At 38.9% G+C, this 19,985-nt stretch overlaps 1 long non-coding RNA gene across 3 annotated transcripts; it reads left to right on the forward strand.

The window, feature by feature from the left end:
• LOC109722004 lies at window positions 15,712-19,694 on the forward strand. 3 transcript variants are annotated; one of them, XR_002219356.1, is made up of 3 exons: window positions 15,712-15,734; window positions 15,818-16,495; window positions 19,415-19,694. It is a non-coding gene; the product is annotated as an uncharacterized LOC109722004 (long non-coding RNA). The 3 variants fall into 3 exon arrangements; XR_002219357.1 differs by lacking the exon at window positions 15,712-15,734 and having other exon boundaries at window positions 15,780-16,151; window positions 16,261-16,495; XR_002219355.1 differs by lacking the exon at window positions 15,712-15,734 and having other exon boundaries at window positions 15,780-16,495.

Below are 19,985 nucleotides of genomic sequence, written 5' to 3' on the forward strand. Positions count from 1 at the left end.
TCCCATCGCATCTGTGAAGCCACCAACCCGTAGTCTCGCCTCACCCTCCTCCACCAAGCATGTGCATCACCTGCCAAATAATGAACTCTCAAGTGTACCTGCTCTCGCTCATGAATGAACAGATCCTCAAACAGCTTCTCCATTGCGCTGACCCAGCCCTCGACAACCTAGGCTTCGTGCAACTGCCATCGTAGGTCAGCGGATCAAAACGACGAAAGCGAGCAAGTCGCTCAGCCATCCGCTCATGCTCAGCTTCAGTCAGCTGTAGTGCCTCACCAAAAGATGCAACTGACACTGCGGGAATTGCCGCTGGTGGAGGTACTGCTGCAGCTGGTGCTGCCACTGGAGTAGTCGGAGATGGAACTGGCTGCTCTGATGCTGTGCTCTGCGGCGGAGCTAACCTCTCACACATCCTCTGTAACAACTCCCCTTACTGCCTCGTCACCTCGGTCAAGGCAGCCAATTACTCCCTCAGATCAGGGGGTGGGCTCGCCTCCGGGCGTGCACTCGGCTCTGCCTGCTCAGGCATCTTAGGAGGTGCGGCACGATCCCACAACGACGGTCGACCACGACGTCAATACATAGCTGCAAAGAAAAGAAATAAAGGTTAGAAACAAACTCAATTACTCTCGACCCAATGAAACGAAAGTTTAGAAGGCGGCCCCTGTTTCTCCTCAAAATTATGTCGTCTGCAGCAAACATAATTTTTCCTGGACCAAAACAGGCACTCCTTCAATCACTCACCCCACTCTATGAGGAGTTAAAACTATTCAATCACTGACTTTTGCGATAAATCATACCTCTCGCGTCTTACCTTTCTAAAGTTTGCGAAACTTAGGATTCCTAGGTCCCAACGACCTAATTCTAAACTCTGATACCAACTTAATCTGTCACGCCCCTGATTACTCGTTTTTCCGGGTACGCCGAGAAATTCGCCGTATACAAAAAAAAATTTCCTGTATACGAAGCGATAGCTGTACCTGTAATCATACAATACTACAATCAGTAGTATAGAGCTGCTAAAAGAAAAGAGATATATATAAACAACAGGGATTAACTATACATACAAGCATCCAGGACACCAAAATACTCGCTCCAGTGAGATACAATATCAGTATGTATACTAACCCAAAAACTACAACTATCTGTAGCTGGTACTCCTCTAGCTCTGCAACTCGTCAAGAAGGGCTCTAACTCACAACACCCTTTCCACGATCAGACTCAGCAGCAGCAGCAGTCGAAGAAGAAGGTTCTGCAAAAAATTCCAATAACTGGACGTGAGAACTACTGCAAAAAGAAGTAGTCCTCAGTGGGTACCGCTACCGACCTCAACGGCTCACCCATTAAGTCTACAGGTGTAAACAAACATAGTAAGAAAGCTGAAATAAATTTACAACTATATGCACCTATACTATCTCGGTCTCACACCAACTATCTGTAGAAAAAGTAAATCTTAACCTAATTTCACTAGGGACTGTGAACACATCCGTCCCGCCTGTCGAAGCTACACTATCTGACACCAAACCAGGTCGTCAGTGGAGAGCAAGTGCAACCAGGACACAACGACACCGACGCAAACGCACGAAGCCCGACTCCGGAGTGGCACTCGGGGGCGCTACCCAACCGAGTATGCAAGCGTGTCTCTGTCAAGCTCAATTAGCCTCTCACATGCTATAGTCAAGTAAACAGAGTCAAACAACTAAATTCACGTGCCATCGGCACAATCTGATGCAAAAACAGCAATCTGGGTCTACCGTCAATCTCAACGGCACCCGACAATCCGGAACAGCCTAAACACTGCAGTAAAAATACACTCAGCATCTCAGCATGATCGTAAATATATTCTACACTATTCTGGATATCCACCGCCCACAAACTGCGGCGATACAAACAAACTACAGCTTTTAGAACTAAATCTGGTAGTTTGATAAAATGACGGTATAGAAACACCAGTTTTCTCTTAAGTCAAATCCAAGTCCAACATGTATCATTTTAGCTAATTTTCTAAGCTCCAATTCAAATTCATAGACATGAAATTTCAAGAATCGAGCTAAACAATATACTAAACGAAACTAAAAACACATGTTGTCGACACATATAGAATTAGAAGGAAATCCGTAGAATCCGGTAAGCATTACTTTAACCCACCTCAAAACGCTAATTCACGCCAACGGAAAGTCGAAAGAAGCGGAACCGCGTGCTTGCTCGACCTCCTAACGCTGCGACTATGGCGCTCGCGCGAGTAAACGGCTCCTCGGCGCGAAGTCGATGTCGATCCGGCACCAACCGTGAGCTCCACCACGTACGGCTCAAGCTATAGAGAGTGAGGAGAAGAAATGGCAGCCAAAACCCTCTCTCAGCCTCCCTACATGTATATAAAGGGAGTAGGTAAGGGTGAGAACAACGAGACAGCCAAAAGACCAAACAGCCCTCACCTACCCTGGTGTACCGGTACCAAGCCAATGCTCTACCGGTACGCCGCAGCAGAGTGTGCAACCCGAGAGCAGTCTGCACAGAAAACATATAGGGTACCGGTACTTCCCTGTATGGTACCGGTACTAATTGCTGAAAATCTGCTATTTGCATATTGCAATGCTAACTTTCTGCTCTCGCGTCCCACTAAGTCCAGTTGACATTTATTTCGCGCCAACATGACTCGGACATATCCTAACACTCTCCAGAAATGTCGACAAGTCTCAACTGCTGAACTCCAGAGATACTACAATTCTTCTCTAATTTTCTAATCCCCATCTCCCTCCTTTCGGAGGCGTATGCAAGCACAAAACACCATAAAACTCGTACTAAATTCTCTTGAATCATTTATGGCATCAAAGTTAGACATTGTAGTATCCTTGATTTTGTTTCTTTTTTGTTTCTTTTTTTTTTCCTTTTTTTTGAGTTGGTAAGCTAGCTGTGGATAAGGATGCCACGTGCACCTTACCACCCATGCATGCTTATCAACTTAAATATCTGNATGCATGCTTATCAACTTAAATATCTGAGAGAGGAGGAGGGAGGGGGAGGTGCATTGCTTTAATTTCTTTTCTATATAGTTCTTGAGCCGTACGTGGAGAAGGCTTCGGGTGGTATGGATCGTCGTCGACGTCGCGCCGCAGTACCGTTCGATGGTACGTTTGCTGTCGTAGTATCGCGAGGAGGCCGGGCGAGGGTGCGATTCCGCCATTCTCGACGTCGCGTCGGATTGGGATTAGCGATCGAGGTGGGTTTATCATTGGTTTGTCTTCTAAGTATGCATATATAGTCGACATGTGTTTATTGTAGCGTTCGGTATATCGTCTTTGGCTCAATTCATGGATTTGATATATTCTTTTACAAATCTGAATTGGAGCTTAGAATTGCATTGTATTTACTCTTACACATGTTGGACTTGGATATGACTTAGGAGAAAACTGCGATTTGAGCCTGTCATATGTTTAAACTACCTGATTTAGCTCTAGGAGCCGTTGTTGTTTTTGTATCGCCACAGTATCGGCATGGTGGATACCCAAGGTAGTTTAGATTGCTGTTACACTCGTGCTGGGATGCCGGGCCTAATTTTACAGTAGCTTTCAGACTGTTCCGGACTGTTGGGTGCCGTCGGGGTTGACGGTGGACCCGGATCGCCATTTTAGTGTTAGATTGTGCCGAGAGCACGTGACTTATGGTTTTTAGACCAGTTAGACCGGTTACTTGACTTTAGCCTGTGAGAGCCGAATGAGCTCGGCAGAGACACTTGTAAACTGGTGGTTCGCGCCCGCGAATGCCATTCCGGAATGAGGTTTCAGTGCGATGTGTGTCACAGTTTCTGTTGTAGAGTTCTCAAGCCGGCCACCTAGAGGTGGTGTACGGCGTAGCTGGATACAGGCAGAGTGGGTCCGTTTGGGCAGTCCGGGTGAAATAGTGAGATTGAGTCAGTTTTGACATTTACTACAGTTGGTTAGAGTAGAGCAGGATAGTGTAGTGACTTTTAGCTGTAGTTTCTTTTCAGCTTTTCCTACTATCTTTGCTTCCTCTTGTAGACTTAGTGGGTGGACCGACGGTATTGAAAGCGGCACCCACTGAGGACTACTTGTTTTTATAGTAGTTCTTACGCCCTGTTGTTACTATTCTTTTTGCAGAGCCATCGGTTACGGCTGTTGCAGCTTCTGAGGCAGATCGTGGCAAGGGCGTCGCGAGCTAGAGCCCTACCCGACGAGTCACTGTGAAATGTACATGCAGCTGTTGTAACTCGCCAGAGCGAGTCCTTTTGTACCAGGATTTTGTGTATGCATATAGAACTGGCTTTTATCTACCTGTTTATTCTCAGTACAGCTCTATACTACTGGTTGTAGTATTGTTTGTTTTCGGATACAGCTACGCTTCGTATACAGAAAAAATTCTTTGTATACAGCGGATTTGTCGGCGTGCCCGGGAAACGAGTAATCCGGGGCGTGACAGACATTACCTGGGGTTTTATAATTTTATGATGTGAAGTTTGGCTTCTCTCTTTGTACACTTATTTATTTTATTGAAAGTGATCAACAATTGGTTATAATTTTAATTTTGGCTTAGTTTGTACCTCAACTTGAGCGTGTACTTATTTAATTAAAATCATCTTTCTTTGAAGACCTTTCACAAGTTGTGAGAAGTAATTAATGCATGCGTTCCCCATGTAAGGCTACATATTGTTAACACATGAACTCATACGGCTCTCATGATAAATTTTGTTTCTTTTGCCTATTTATTCCCTAAGGCAACATTTGGTTAGGGGATAGAAATAGGAATAGGCCCTTATCCCCCTTTATACTCAAACGCTAATTTTTTATCCGAGAATAATAGTTCTCGGTTATTCCCACCAACACCTCCATTCTCAATTACATGCGATGCGTTGCTCATATTTTCATTTTGGTGTGAGTAATGTTTTATTAAAGTTTTTATATTGTACTATATTGCTAGCAATGCTTAAAGTTTTTTTTATGAAACTCATATATTGAATTACGTTTAAAACTCACTTGGCAGTGTTGTGATATATGATATCCTTAAGCACTATTCAAAATTCATTTGTAATACTTAGTTATTAAATTGCATCAACACGTACTTTTGTATGTTGAAATTTATATTTGTATGTGATATGGGAGGAAACCATATATTTTTAAAAATTTATACCAGCATTTGATAGAAAAAAATATGTAGTTAGGTTAATTAAATCACAACCTTTAATTGGGTCAGAATATATGATCGGTTGACCTAGTTAACAAATTTTGAGATGAAAAGCAAAAGATGCGGTGAACACTGCCTCACCGACTCTCCGATGTGTGAGCAAAGAGGAGGACGACGGGCTAGAAAACCTTCAGGATGGTGAGTGAAGCCCAGTCGGAGGCAAAAATTGGTAGAAGAGGGTTGCTGCATTTGCACCGAGGTCGGACTTGATGGAGGGAAAAGAAAAATTAAGGAAGAAGATGTGCACTTGTTTGGATAAACCTATCTAGATCCCATTCTAAAATATCCCTCACAACTTAAATTTTTTTTCAATTGAAACTATTTTAAAATTTTTTCTATATGATAGGTTAAAAGTATTTTTTTTACATTAAAGATTCTAGTATCCACTAGTTGTTAATTTATCTCATTTATTATTAGAAAAATGATCAAAACTCTTAAACCCGACAAAATTACTTATAAATTTAAAAAATTTTAATTTAATTAATAAAAATAAATTAATTGTTGGAAAAAATCAAGGTTGTCGGTCTTCGAACTTTTTTTTCTGGCTAGAAAGGTTTAGGCATATGTTTTTTCTGACTAGAAAGTCATGTAATCTCTTGTAGTGCATGATACAAGATATAAAACCCATTTATTCAATAGGTGAACCTATTTTAGTTGTCACATACATCTGGTACTCAATAGTTGATGCAACCTCACGCAATGGCACTATAATAAAATTATCTTTTAGTGACAATTATCTCATAGATTAACGGTGATTTTATCTACTCCCTTTATCGGCAATTGTAATAATTGCCACTATAAATCGGGTCAGTAAAAGTTTAACAGTAATTATATTGGCGGCCGGTAAAGAGCAAAACAATTGCCACTAAAGATTACTCTATACTGACAATTAAAGAGGCCACTAAAAGCAAAATACATTTGCTCATAAAATATCTAACATTAATCACAAATACCAACAAATGCCAACAAAGATAAAATAAATAATCACTAATTATAAAAAATATTAAATTATCATTAAAATCATATATTCAATTAATCACTATAAAAATTTCGAAAGATAATGCATTGACAATGAAAATTAAAAACCCAACATTTCATGAATATCAAATAAGCTGACTATAAAAATCTATTACATTCTCAAAAGTGTTGTGAGTACAAATAAATGTCACAATCAATTTTTATCACAAAATAAATATCAATTAAATATTAGATAGTTAAAAAAAAAATTTGAATCACAAGAAGACTAATATGTAATTAAAAACTTTTATAGGTAAAAGGAAAGTTCTATGCGCTCCAATAGAGAAGTTCAAACTACACTTCACTCCAAGACTCATCCTTAAAGACCGAAGATTCCAATAGTAAGGATGGTGAATTTGCGCTTAACGCAATGGGTATGCATATATCAGCGATATTAGGAACAAAAATAAAAAAATAGATAAAGCTACGAACTAATAGTAAAATTAATTCTAAAGGTAATTAAGAGTAGTAATAATCCTACCATCAGTAACGGGTTGTAATCTTACAATTTCAATTATCAAAGTGCCACTTTTTTTCAACTTGTCTTGGCCAATTTATTATTATTATTATTTTTTACTAAAAATCAAAAAGAATAAGGTAAACTCTAGGCCCTTGAATTGGAAGATAATAAAAGTTATAACCTCACTTTGCATTTCTGAAAGCTTAAGGATGTGATGGTCTCAGCAAGAAAAAAGGTTGGAGACTAAAACAAAATCCGAAAAAGGTTGTGCACTAATAATGCAATTAACCTAATAATTACAATAAGAAATGAATGGAAGATGTTACACATACTCTATATATATGTATATAGTTCTACCATAAGAGACAGTTGAAATATTACTCACATATTCGAATAAAAAATCATCATCACCGATCCGATTCGCATTCATTCAAGATTTTCTCTTGTATAATTCATTTCATTCATAATTTCATCATAAATGGATTATCTACGTACGACGGAACTTTTCCTTTTCTGTTTTTCCAGAGGTTATATATATGAGGAATGCTTCAATACACCATAAGTATTAAAATTTAATTCCTAAATTAGTAAAGGGTATAGTTGGGATTTACACGAAGTAACCTGTCGAACAGGTTACCGATTTGAATTAATTAACATGACAATATTGAAAAAAAATTAGTATATACCAAATTTGTCAGTATTCTTTAAATATTAAATATCTTATTTACTTTGATAACTTACCAAATTAGATGATACCCAATTTATTAAGTATTCAACTCAAAAAAATATTGAATTTAAATTTAATTTTTGAAATTAGTATTGTAATGTAAAATTTTAATTTTGAAATTTATATTAAACTTTTAAATTTGAATCTAAATTGAACGTTTAATCTTAAAGCCAAATTTTAATTTTTGATTTAAATTGAAATTTTGAATTGGAACAAAAAGTTTTATTTTAAATTTATGTTTTATATTCAAAAAAATTAAATTTGATTTATATAGTTTTAAATGTTGTTTTAAATTTAAATTTACAGTTTGGTTGTAATTTAAAATTCAACTATTGTTGTAGGTATTTAAGAGGGTCACAATATTCTTAGTTGGATAAAACCGGTTTTGTGGACCAAACTATTTTACAAAGACTAAAATACCCTTTAAATGGATACCTGGTGAATGGTACCTATGCTTCAATAGCAGGTCACCTCTAGAATTATATTAAATCTAAACCATCTATTAAGAAAAATAAATGGTCAAGATTTATATGGAGTATTGAAGTATTCCTCTATATATAATTCACATAGTAATAATTTTTGTGGGTCTATTTTCTTTTGTTATTAAACATGAGTCGAAAATTTCTTTGAGTTTGTGTAATTTTTGCAATCGGTAAGAGAAATCTTTGAACAGCCATAATTTTTTCTCGAATATCCGATTTCAACGTGCAATCCCTGTTGGGGAAATATGAATGGAGATCAAGTAAATTATGGCCTTGAGGCGTGTAAGTTCACTTTCTTTAAGGTATTATTTATCCCCACTCGAATGTATGCTGTTGGGTTACCAGCAAATCACCTCTAGGATACAACAAGACCGCCGAAAGATTGCAAACAACACTTTTGAAGACTTTCCCTTAAGAACTTCTCTCTTAAGCATTAATATGAAAATTATGAAGGAGAAAGTATTGATTATGTTGCCTTGAAGCCTTCAAACATCTCCTATTTATAGAAAGTGAATGGTTACGATGAAAGGATACAACTCTAAAGTTATATCCTTTCACAAAAGGACACATCCTTTCACGAATAACGAATAGACATACTCTTTCACAAAGGTTCATATCTTTTCGTGAAGAAAACATATCTCTTTGTGAAGAGACACATCTTTTCATTAAATGAAGAGACGAATCCTTTCATAAGATTAACTATTTTATGAACAGACACAACTATTCACCAATCTCACTTCCACTATTACAATCTACACTAATAATTCCCGACTAGATTGTAATACTGATTTAAAATAGACGTATGCATACAAGAATGAGTCAATACTGATTTAAAATAGACGTATGAAAGAGTATGTCTAAATAACACCTTAAAGAAAGTGAACTTACACGCCTCAAGACCATAATTTACTTGATCTCCATTCATATTTCCCCAACAATCCCAATTCAAAAAAGACTTTTCAAGATACACATCAAATTGCGAATCTATTTCGGCTGAGTTTGGGATCCTAGTTCAATTATTTCGGCCTCTATTTTTGCATTTTTAGGATATTTATAAAATTTTTTATAGTTTTTCTATTTTTTAGTTCGATTATTTGATTATTTCTTATATGATTAGGTTTATATTAAAATTTATTATCTTTATCTAATAGGATTCGAGCATCGCCTATATATGTAGGCATAGCGTTCAGATATTGTAATCAGAGATTTTGAGAATTAATTAACAAGACTTTCGTCTTTGTCGAAGAATTGGTTCTTCATATACCATCTCTTTCCATTATTATACTTTTTTCCTCTCAACGCGGCTTAGGCCTGCGTCAATGCACCTACGCACTAGGTGCACTCAACTCCTTGTAACCATGACTTGCAACTAGGGGTGTAAACGAGCCGAACACGAGCAACCTAGGGCCGGCTCGTGTTCGGCTTTTTTTTTAATAAATGAGCCGAATACGAGCCGGCTTGTTAAAGTATCGAGCCGAAAAATACAACTCGTATTCGGCTCGTTAATAAACGAGTAGAACACGAGCTAGCTCACGAGCTGATCAACGAACAATAAGTTAAAAATTCAGCTCATGTTCGGCTCGTTTACTAAATGAGCGATTCGATCTTGAGCTCATTTCGAGTCGAACACGAGCTTACTCGCGAACAACGAGCTGGATTGCCACCCCTACTTGCAACCGTGCACTTCACAATGACATCATAGTGCACATATAGCGCACCCTATATCATGTACCCTTATTTAATATAATTAGAAACTAGCGTAGTGACCTATGCATTACGGTAGGTAGATGTCGTTAAAATAAATATTTGTGAAGAATAAAATATCAGTATAGTACAAAAAATAATAAATATAGCCTATAATAACAAATATTTTTTAAAAAATAAAATTATAATGAAAAAGAACCAATCCTTCCAACAAAACTATTCAAGTTTGTTCAAGAGATCGAAGCTGCATACCATGCAAATGGATAATTAAAATTATTTTTATAATACATAATCAAATAAAATATCTTATAGCAATTGATATGACTAACGAAAATCTCACAACGATATGCAAGACAATTTACAAATATTATATATGTATCGCTTTTAATCAATTAATTGACTCTGAATATGAAGCACAACTTTTCGAATTTGTTAATTTCTATCTATCATCACAATAAATGATCCTCATACTGTTAGAGGAGATGATGTGAAACCGTACATCCCTCAAGACGTTCGTCAAGCCCTCGAAGCGGCGATGTTGAAAGCAATATAGGAGAAGCCTAGGATTTTGAAAGAATTGTTGCCTGAAATTTAAAAATTTTGACATTACTTGTACTATCATTCTTTTGATTATAGAAGATTCTCAAAGAATTTCAAAAAAATTTTGGTTAAAATTTGATAATAATTATTTTTCCTTACGGATAGTATCGAAGCTTTCTTTTTTCCCTATCTGTTTAATAGGAGTATAGGTAGGGGTGTAATGTGGGCCGTGCCGGGCCGGCCGACAGACCCGGCACGCCAATTTTTACGCGCGCAAGATCGGGCTATGTCTGGCCCGCCGGCTCGGCCCGGATTTATTTTGGCGGCGCGTGCCAGCGGCCCAATTTTTCATATCTTTGGCCCCGGCACGGTCCCTTTGGCTCGCGAAGCACGGCCCGCTGCTGGCCGGCGTTAAAGTATTTTATTTTTAATTTTTGTAAAAATTTAGTATGAAATATTAAAAATATAAACAATAAATATTTTTATTTAATTATATTTTGATTAAGACATAAAAAATTATAAAATAATTATACTAATGAAATATTTTAATTATATATAATATAATAAATAAATCTGTATTATTTATTAAAAAAATGTTATAGACTTTTTGTCCGATGGACCAAAAAAGTCTTTGCAGTCCATTGGACCAAAATCCTTCTCTCAATATCTGCCCTTAGCGAGGACCTTAGGAGCGAGAGCTCCCTTCCCAATGAGCCTCAGTCAAGGCAATTGCCTGCGGCTCATGGGTGTGCGGGCCGGACTGGCCCGGGCTGGCACGGCCCAAGCGAGGCCGTTGCGTGCTGGGCCGCCCACCTTACCTCGACCCGGCACGGCCCAGGCCCGATTCGGGCCCATGGCGCTGCCGGCGGCCGTCGGGCTCCAAAATGTGGACCCTAACCCTCGGCCGGCACGGCCCCAGGCCGATTCGGGCCGTGCCGTGCCGTGCCGGACCGTCGGGCTCCAAAATTGTGGCCCAACACGGCCCAGGACTTCGGGCCGGCCCGATCCGGCACGGATGCTACAGTATCCGTGCCGTGCTGTGGCCCGGCCCGAGGCCGTGCCAGGCCGGGCGGCCCACGTGCCTCCCGGCCCGTTTTACATCCCTAAGTCTAGGGCTTATCCGCCGCAGCTTCTATCATTATGCGAATCTCCTTCGAGAACGTGACTACAAAGTTGAACACTTCATCACCCATCACGAAATCTTTTATTTGTAGCGTTAATGAAGAAGACATATATTGTTGTATATAGTTTCAAGCTCACCGTTGTCCTTGTTCCAAATGTTGAATTCAATGAGCATGGAGGGATCGCGAGAGCAGAGGTGGCGGAGAGAAGAACTGCTACGATGGGGGGCAGAGGGAAATAGAGGAGGGGGCGATGCAGAGGGGTGGGATACGCAGGGATCGGCAGATTCCGCGAATGCGATAATTATAGGAGAGAAAGCGAAGGACATGGAGAGAGGGGGAAGGTATATATTCTACTCTAATTTATTTTAAATCCTATTCAATATATTTTTTAAAAAGGTTAAATTATTATCTCAATCTAATTAAAATTTAACTACATGTTTAACCAAATTTCAATAATCTTTTATTTTTCTTTGTTCTTTTTCGTCTCCCACCTTTTCAGCCACTCCTCTTCTCTTCCCATGGCTTCTCCTATCTACTCCCCTCCCTGCTACTCTCCCTGCGATGATTAATTTCTCTGCATCTCTTTCTTTCTTTTTTTATCTATCATTCGTAAAAATACAGTTTGTATTCGATTTGCTATTCCAAAGTTTAATATGCTTCTCCATTGCTTTAAAATGTTTCTTCCAATTATCTCTGTTCAACAGCATATTTTAGCTGGTGGTCAATAATGTTGCTGAATGGCTGGTGTCAAATATCTTAAGAGCACTGATGCTCCTTAGGATTCATATTTTTTTTCTCTAAAAAAAAAAAAAAATCAGTCTAATAACATCAAATTTAGAAAGATTAATATATCGAGTATATTGAATTCATCCACAAGATGAATCTTGATTCTTTATGATTAGAATATATCACAATCAAACTTTAATTTTCATCAGTGGAAAGACTAACGTTGAGCAATTTTGGAGGCCTAAGTAATCTCAAAACATCCTAGCTAAAACTCATACCAAACTTAACTAATAGATATTTCATGCTGGGTTCGGTTACTAAAGTCCGAATAGTTTTTTTTCCGATTCGCATGTGTAGAATGAAAAATCATTTCGGTCGGAGCCAATGCGCGGAAAAGGAACTGTTACGACAAACGCACAAACAGAAACGAAATGACGAACACAAAACACAATCAAACCACAAGCAGAAAATAAAGAGACACTGATTTACGTGGAAAACCCTTTGCAGGGAAAAACCACGGGCGAGGGAGGAGAGAACTTCACTATGGAACGAAAAGGAAATACAATGTTCTTCAGATTACAACCAACCACGATCACACGCCTCTAGGGCATAAACGAAAAACGAAAAAAGAAAAACTCATAACGGGTTTCGTATCCGATCCGTACCGCGGGGGGCTCCGCCCCCCGCACTACCCACCACAGATATTCATTTTTCCTCCATAATTTTTTTTTCCAAATTGGTCGCACCGCGAAGCTGTCGGCGAGTCGTAAACCCGAACCTGAATCGATAGTAGATTTCGAGTCACATCTAACAGGAACGATATTAACCTCTCAATCCAAATCAAACTTGATCACCGAAATTCTCTTGGATCATTTATGGCATCAAAGTTGGACATTGCCTGCAGGTTTTTCGTAATTTTATGATGTGAAGTTCGGTTTCTCTGTTACACTTATTTATTTTATTGAAAGTTATCGAGAGTTGGTTATAATTTTAATTTTGGCTTAGATTGTCCCTCAACTTAATTTCAAATTGTTAAAATTTATTCTATTATTAGTGTGTACTTATTTAATTAAAATCTTCTTTTTATAAGACAAGGTTCTTTCATAAGACGCGAGAAGTAATTAATGCATGTGTTTTGCATGTAGGGCTTCATAGTGGTAACGCATGAACTCATGCTGCTTTGATGATAAGATTAATTTGTTTCTTCTTCCTATTTATTCCCAAACAAATCTCAGTTACATGTGATGTGTTGCTCATATTTTCATTGTGGAACTCATATATTGAATTGCATTTAAAACTCAAATATTCACTTGTAATATTTTTTTTTTAAATCGTATATATCAACAACTTCAGTACACATGTTCTTTTACATATGTTGAAATTTATTTCTATATGTGATATAAGAGGAAACCATAAATTTTCAGTAGTATCACGTCGACACCACTGACTCCGCCGATGGTGTCGGCCACGAGGGAGATGGGGCAATGCTTGACGAGCTCGTCAATAAGGCTGAACTCCTTGGCCTCTCGGGGCGACATGAACATGTCGCAGCTGTCATCCCCACCGACATTGTCACCGACATTATCAGCCTAATCGATGAGGCCGAACTCCTGGCCTAGCTCAGCCTTCTTGGGTGACATAAACATGTCGTTGTTCGTGTACTACTCAACGAGTGAACTGGGATAATCCCACATGTAATGATTCGGCCCCACTAGCAATAATACTGTGGGCTCGTTTGGTTGAAAGTCGGAATCAGAATCAGAATCGAAATCGAAATAAACTGGAATCAGAATCGGAATGACTCATTATCTAATTCTGTTTGGTTCATTATCTGAATCGGAATTGGAATAAATCATTCCCATTGTCGGTATTTGGTTCAGGTAGATATAAAAAACATAATCAAATTAATATACTAACTTTATCTTTATAATATATTATTTTAAATTCAAATTGAAAATTAAATATTGAAAATTTACATCAAAATTTTAAAATAATGTCAAATTTTTAAATCTATTTTTTTAAAATAAATTAATCTTTGAAGTTGAGTGGATAATTCAAAATATGAAACTAAAATTTTATTTATTCAAATTCAAATTTAAAATTACAATTTAAATTTTAATTTGAATCCATAAATTTAATTTAAGTTTGAAATAAAATTTGAATAAAACTTTATATAAATTAAAATTTAATTTAAATTCAAATTTATAAGTTAGATTCATAATACTTGATTAAATTTTAATTTTTAATTCAAATTCAAATTCAAATTTAAAATTATAAATTTAATTTTGAAATTTAAAATCATATTTTAATTAAAAAAGTTGAAAAAAAATTAATCCGAATAAATATTCATTCCGTCCGAATTCAACTTCCAATTCGGCCTCCTAGGCCGGATTAAAAAAAAGAGGTGATTGGAGGATTTCCATTCCACTCGGGAATCGGAATCAGAATGGGACTCCCGCATACCAAACACCCACAAACGAATTCACCTATCCCGATTCTGATTCCATGGTGAAAAAGAAGCAAACAAAACATGCCCTATATGTTTAAACCTAAGTATTTTTATAAACATATTGTAGTATCCAAGGTATTTTGAGGTGAACATTCTAAAGAGGGTGTTTTGTTTTGCAATTTGATGTGATTTTTGATGAAACGAAAAGTGCCATCCTTATGTTTTGCCAGTGTAGTAAGTCTTGTATTGGACCCCGAAGCAATTTGGCATAGTATGATGATGTTTTGGAGATGAATTGGCACAAGTGCAAATTTGCCGAGTTGCAGTGCATATGTAAAAAGCGTGACATTCCATATGTCAAATTGCACGATTTTTGAGGTGGAGGCACTTATAAGCAAAACGCAACTATGGATGAGTTTTGGGTTGGAAACTATGAACTTGAGGGACTAATTGCAATTTTTGCTAATGTGGAAAAAAAAGCCAACGTGCGAAAGGGTTATCATTTTATGTGAGAAATTTTGAAATTTTCATGAGCGGATAGGCTCGAGTAAAACTAGACTTAGAGGGGACTGCGTGGATTCAATTTTCACAAAATTCCGAGATTTTTGTGAAAATTGGCACGCATTTGATTTTAGGGAGAGAAATTTGCTTGCGGGTGCATTTCGCAAAAAGTGCAGCGCGTTTGATGCGCAAAATTGCGAAATCACCTAGTTGGAAGTAGGGTGTCAATGGGTATGGATACCCGAAATTTTATTCAAATCCGAACCCGAATAAAACGGATATATCCGATGGATATGAATATGGATTCGGATATGGATATCAAAAATAGAAATCCGACGGATATGGATTCGGATATGGATTTTGATTGTACCCGACCCGAACCTGAATCCGACCCGAACCCGAATTTATTTTGTATTATATATAATATATATATGTATATAAATTTGATGTTATATTTAAATTTGTATTTTAAAATTTTAGATTTAATATAATATATTTTGAAATATTGAAAAATAAAATAATTGTTTCAGGTTCAAATTTTTGGGTTCGGGTTCGGGTTCGGATTTTGGATTTTTGGTCGGGTTCGGGTTTGGATATGGATTTTTAAAATCCGTCGGGTTCGGGTCTCGGGCTCAGAGTCGGGTTCGAGTTTTTAAAAATCTGCCCCCAATCCGACCCGTTGACATCTTTAGTTGGAAGGCCTTCAACATATATTGGACTATGCTGGGGAGTTGTACGTAAGAGCGAGCTGGTCGGGTAGTTAGTTGCAATTTTACAAAGGAAAAAATGTCAAATATGTATATAGGTATATATGTATGTGTATATATGTATATAATATGTATAAATTTGAAATCCTAACCTAAATCCCCTCCCTCTGCTTGCTCACAGCCGCCGACGCCGGCACCACTGCCGGCGTCCCTCTCTTCTGTGGTTGAAGCCGTCGCCGGCGCTAGCGCTGCCGCCATCACAGTCGCCATGGCAGCCAGCACCACTGCATTTCACGCCGCTACAGCTACATCCGGGCCGGAGACTCCCCGTGCGGCCACACTTCCCAGCCGCGCCACCCTGCTCAACGGAATGCGGCCAGATCCGAGCTGCTGCTCTTATTGGTCCCTTTTTGGCCGAGAATACTATTCCGGCCAATCCAGACCTCCGGCAACCCTCCGCTGCTGAGCACGGCCACCCTGGTCATTGGTGCTGTTCCATGCCCCCCTAGCTGCTGGTAACGATACCCTGAATTGCCGTTTTCATTAGTGCGCATCTAGTGTTCGATGATTTGACCAGTTCTTCTTTTGGCCTTTTCGGGCAACCGGGTGGTCGGATTTCGCAAGTCTTCGGAGCACGGAGATCAGTGGGCACTCCTCTACACGGTGCTCACCTTTCTAGTATGATCCGGATGCTCGGTGGAATTGCGAAGCTATCGGATACTTAAAACGTCTCCGCACGGCCTATGCGCACTCTCCGACCTTCGGCGATCATCTGGGTGCCCTTGGTTCTGGTTCACCACAGCAAATGTAGATTTTCGATCCCTTGTCCTGTTGACTGACTCCCAATTGCGCGAATTTGGTATGTTACATCGGAACTCCACTTCCTTCTTTTATAGATGCTATATATATATATATATGCAATGTTGGACGACGTGGACTTTTCAATGCCTTGTGCTTCATGAGTGGGGGTGAACTGTAGAGTTGGGTATAATTAGAGGCCCGAACTTGTTGTTCGAAGTGTGGAAGCCTCCCATGATAGCTAGATTCGGTGTGAATCGACTCGAATCGATTCGATAATTGGATCGATCGTGCAATTTTCGATTTTATTATCATGGGATCGATATTGTTGCTGTCCGGATTTTTTGTTGAGCCTTGTTGGCTGATCTTGACTCATGTTCTATGCCTCTTAGGATGGCGAGTGCTCGGTGGATGCTCTGGATACCGAAATAGGTGTCACGGGACCCACTTCGAGCCACTTTTGGGGTTATAGCTTCCGTTTTGGTGCATTTTGTTTGCGGCTGTCCCAACATCTAAAATAGGGTGTTTAGGGGACAGCGGGTACAACTTAGAGAGGTATGGTATGAGCCGGGGCACTTCGTGAGCTAAGGTGGCATCCCGGTAGTCCTATGCGGAAGTCGGTGGATTCGGGAGATCGGTAAGGATGTCCGATGTTTCGTTTGTGTCGTGGCCCATTGTGGGTCACCTTATGTCACCAATTGGTGAAGTTGCAATATTGTGAACGTCATTGGACCAATTGTAAAATACATGTATGGTGCAACACCAAAGTGGTGTTCGGATCATTGGAACGACACTTATAGGTTCGGTTGTAGCCTGGTGCGGCGGTTGTCATTCGGTTTGGCGAGCACTTAGCATGCGGTTGTCTCATCATCTAAAGCGGTGAATCTTGAGATTGCTGTCGTGACGCGGTGACTTCTTGTTAAGTCGGCTTGGTTTGGGCTTAGTTATGTATGCCGGTTTATGGAACCGACGTTCCGGTCGCATTATGATACACGCGAGTATAAGTGGAATTTGTTGGTTTGATATAAACGACACGCAGAATGTTGATAATGCTTTTGTTGGTATTTTCTAGATACAAGTAACTTCGAGAATCATTGGTCGAGTCGAGGACTCGGATACTTGGTGAGGTGGGTGTAGAATGTCGGCGTACCAGGCTGATAATAAAACTCTCTTTATTACACACAAAATAACTCTCATTCACATACACCCATAATACTACAAACTTCACACACTTCACTATTCCTCACAACACTTCCTCACCTCACACCCTTTCTTCACTACTACCTCACTCACACTCTTTCACACCACCTCACACTCACTTTACTTGCTTCACTCTTGCACACTTGGTGTGGAGGCCTCACACCTATTTATAGGCCTCAACCTACATACATGAGTATTCTAGAGTATTCTAGAGCACTCATTTCTAGAACCTTCTAAAGTGCTCTATTAGTAAGTAGAGAGCACTTGTTTCTAGAGTGTTCTATAAAAAGATAGAGTACTTTGATCCTAGAGTTTTCTAGAATGCTCCATTAGCTATTAGAGAATTGGAAAGGGATAGAGCATTCTAGAATGTTCTATTAAAGAGAGAGGGAGAGTTGCCTCTTTCAGTGGGTACTCCATTCCGAAGTCGGTAAAGTTGTATCTTACTCGGTTCTCCTTTCTACTTGATCTATTCTATATATTGTTTGAGTAGGACAACTTCCCCTGACTTTATATCTGTATATGCTTTTACTCTACATGCCTGTTGATCGTTACATTGATTATCGTATTGATTCGTAAACTCTTGATTGAGCTCTCTCCTATCTCATATGTGACATGTAGAGTAGGTGACGATCTGGTAGAATATCCACCTGTTCATGGTTGGATCTGATAGATTGGTACGTACTCCTCGTTGAGTTATGATTATGTTAATCAGTTGATTTATCTTCGATAAGACTAGACCTTATTGTCAGCGAGTTACCCTATGAGATTGACCTAGTCAATCGGTGTTTACCTCCTCAGATTTAACCTAAGGTCGGATGACGTATTCCATCGTGAGTGTCTTTAGCATGCACACCTTTGTCGCTCACATTATCTTTATCTTCTTGAATACTCGTTTAGTGTAGCATGCTAGTCGACCGAAGAGTTTGGATCTTGGTATTTTTATTGGCATCCAGTGAGATTACCTCTTGGCTCCTACTGTTGCTTACGGGCAGTGATTTGATTGTTGAGTCTAGGTTATTGGAGCTTTGAGCATACAAATATGACTATAGCTTGTATGGTACTGAAGGAGTCTTAGACAGGATTTCTAACCGAGGGTACTTCAGTTGCCAGTCGGTGGGAGGTGATGTTTCATAGACGAGGTTCGCTACCCTAAGTTCTCACCCCCAGACTTGATATACACCGCGCTTAGACAGAATTAGCGACTTTGGGTACGGGTTGATGTGTCCCTCCGAAGTTGTACTTGATTTGCAGTCGTCGAGATCTAGTGGGCGAGCTTAGGCCGAGTCTTTATGATCGGCCACAGTGATTGGGTATATTTTGGACTACTTACACGTCAAGTTGATGCATCGTATCTCTTTTGGGTTGTGCGTGGTATCTGGTTTACAGTAACGATATCCATTGTTTAGTGGGTTATGATTCATCATCTTACTGCCGTGTTGGCATATGATCTTGTTTACAGTAGCAGTATCCCATTGTATGATTACTCACGACAGTTATTCGCTGATCTTTCTTGCTGCTGTGGTTGATTGTGTACCTCATGCTTAGTATCTTGATTCTTACATCAATAGCGGCATTATTTTGTATTCTAGATCATGACATTTATCTATCTATATATGATGCTGCTGTAGTTGACTATCTAATTTTTGCTCTTAATTGTTCATCGTACTCCTTTGTTTGCCAGTGAGTGCAGCTTGCCCTCGTCGGCTGCTTGCCCTCATCGGCTGCTTCCCCCACTGGAAAACATATTTATATATTCCTCACCCCACTGTTTTTACAGGTGTCGCTGATAGTGCGGGCCGGAGCGCGGTGCGAGGGCACGGTTAGTTAGCTATTAGCGCCTAGATAGCTTGTGCCATGGATCACAATTTATAGCTTTAGTTTTTTCTTATCTCAGTACCTTATGATCTGATTGTAGTTATGTGATATTATGTGTTTGGAGTTTAGTTGCTTTTGGGTTTTTTCTAGTGTAGTAGTTTAGTCGATTCTAGATTTTGGTATTGGTTTGATTGGTAGTTGTACAATTAAACTATCTTATTTTGTTTGATTGTGGTTCTGTATCTGTGCTTCTACGTCGTGCATGTACCGAAAGATTCTGTCCGCTTGGACAGAGAATGCCCTGTGCGTGTGGCGTGTTTGTGCATGTCTCGGGCAAGGTTTATAAAAAAAATTCACGCTTTTCTGCAACTCTATTTTCAAATTGGATGGTTTTCTTAAAAATTAGCTTCCAAAAATGGCCCGGAATGTGACAGATATATATATTTTTATATTTTCAATCACAATTTCATTTCTATCTAATGTGGAAATATTTGAGAGTCACATTTTCATAGGTCAATTAAGTTTAAAAAAAA

Source organism: Ananas comosus, linkage group 16 (assembly GCF_001540865.1).
Source record: "Ananas comosus cultivar F153 linkage group 16, ASM154086v1, whole genome shotgun sequence".
NCBI classification, from domain to species: Eukaryota; Viridiplantae; Streptophyta; class Magnoliopsida; order Poales; family Bromeliaceae; genus Ananas; species Ananas comosus.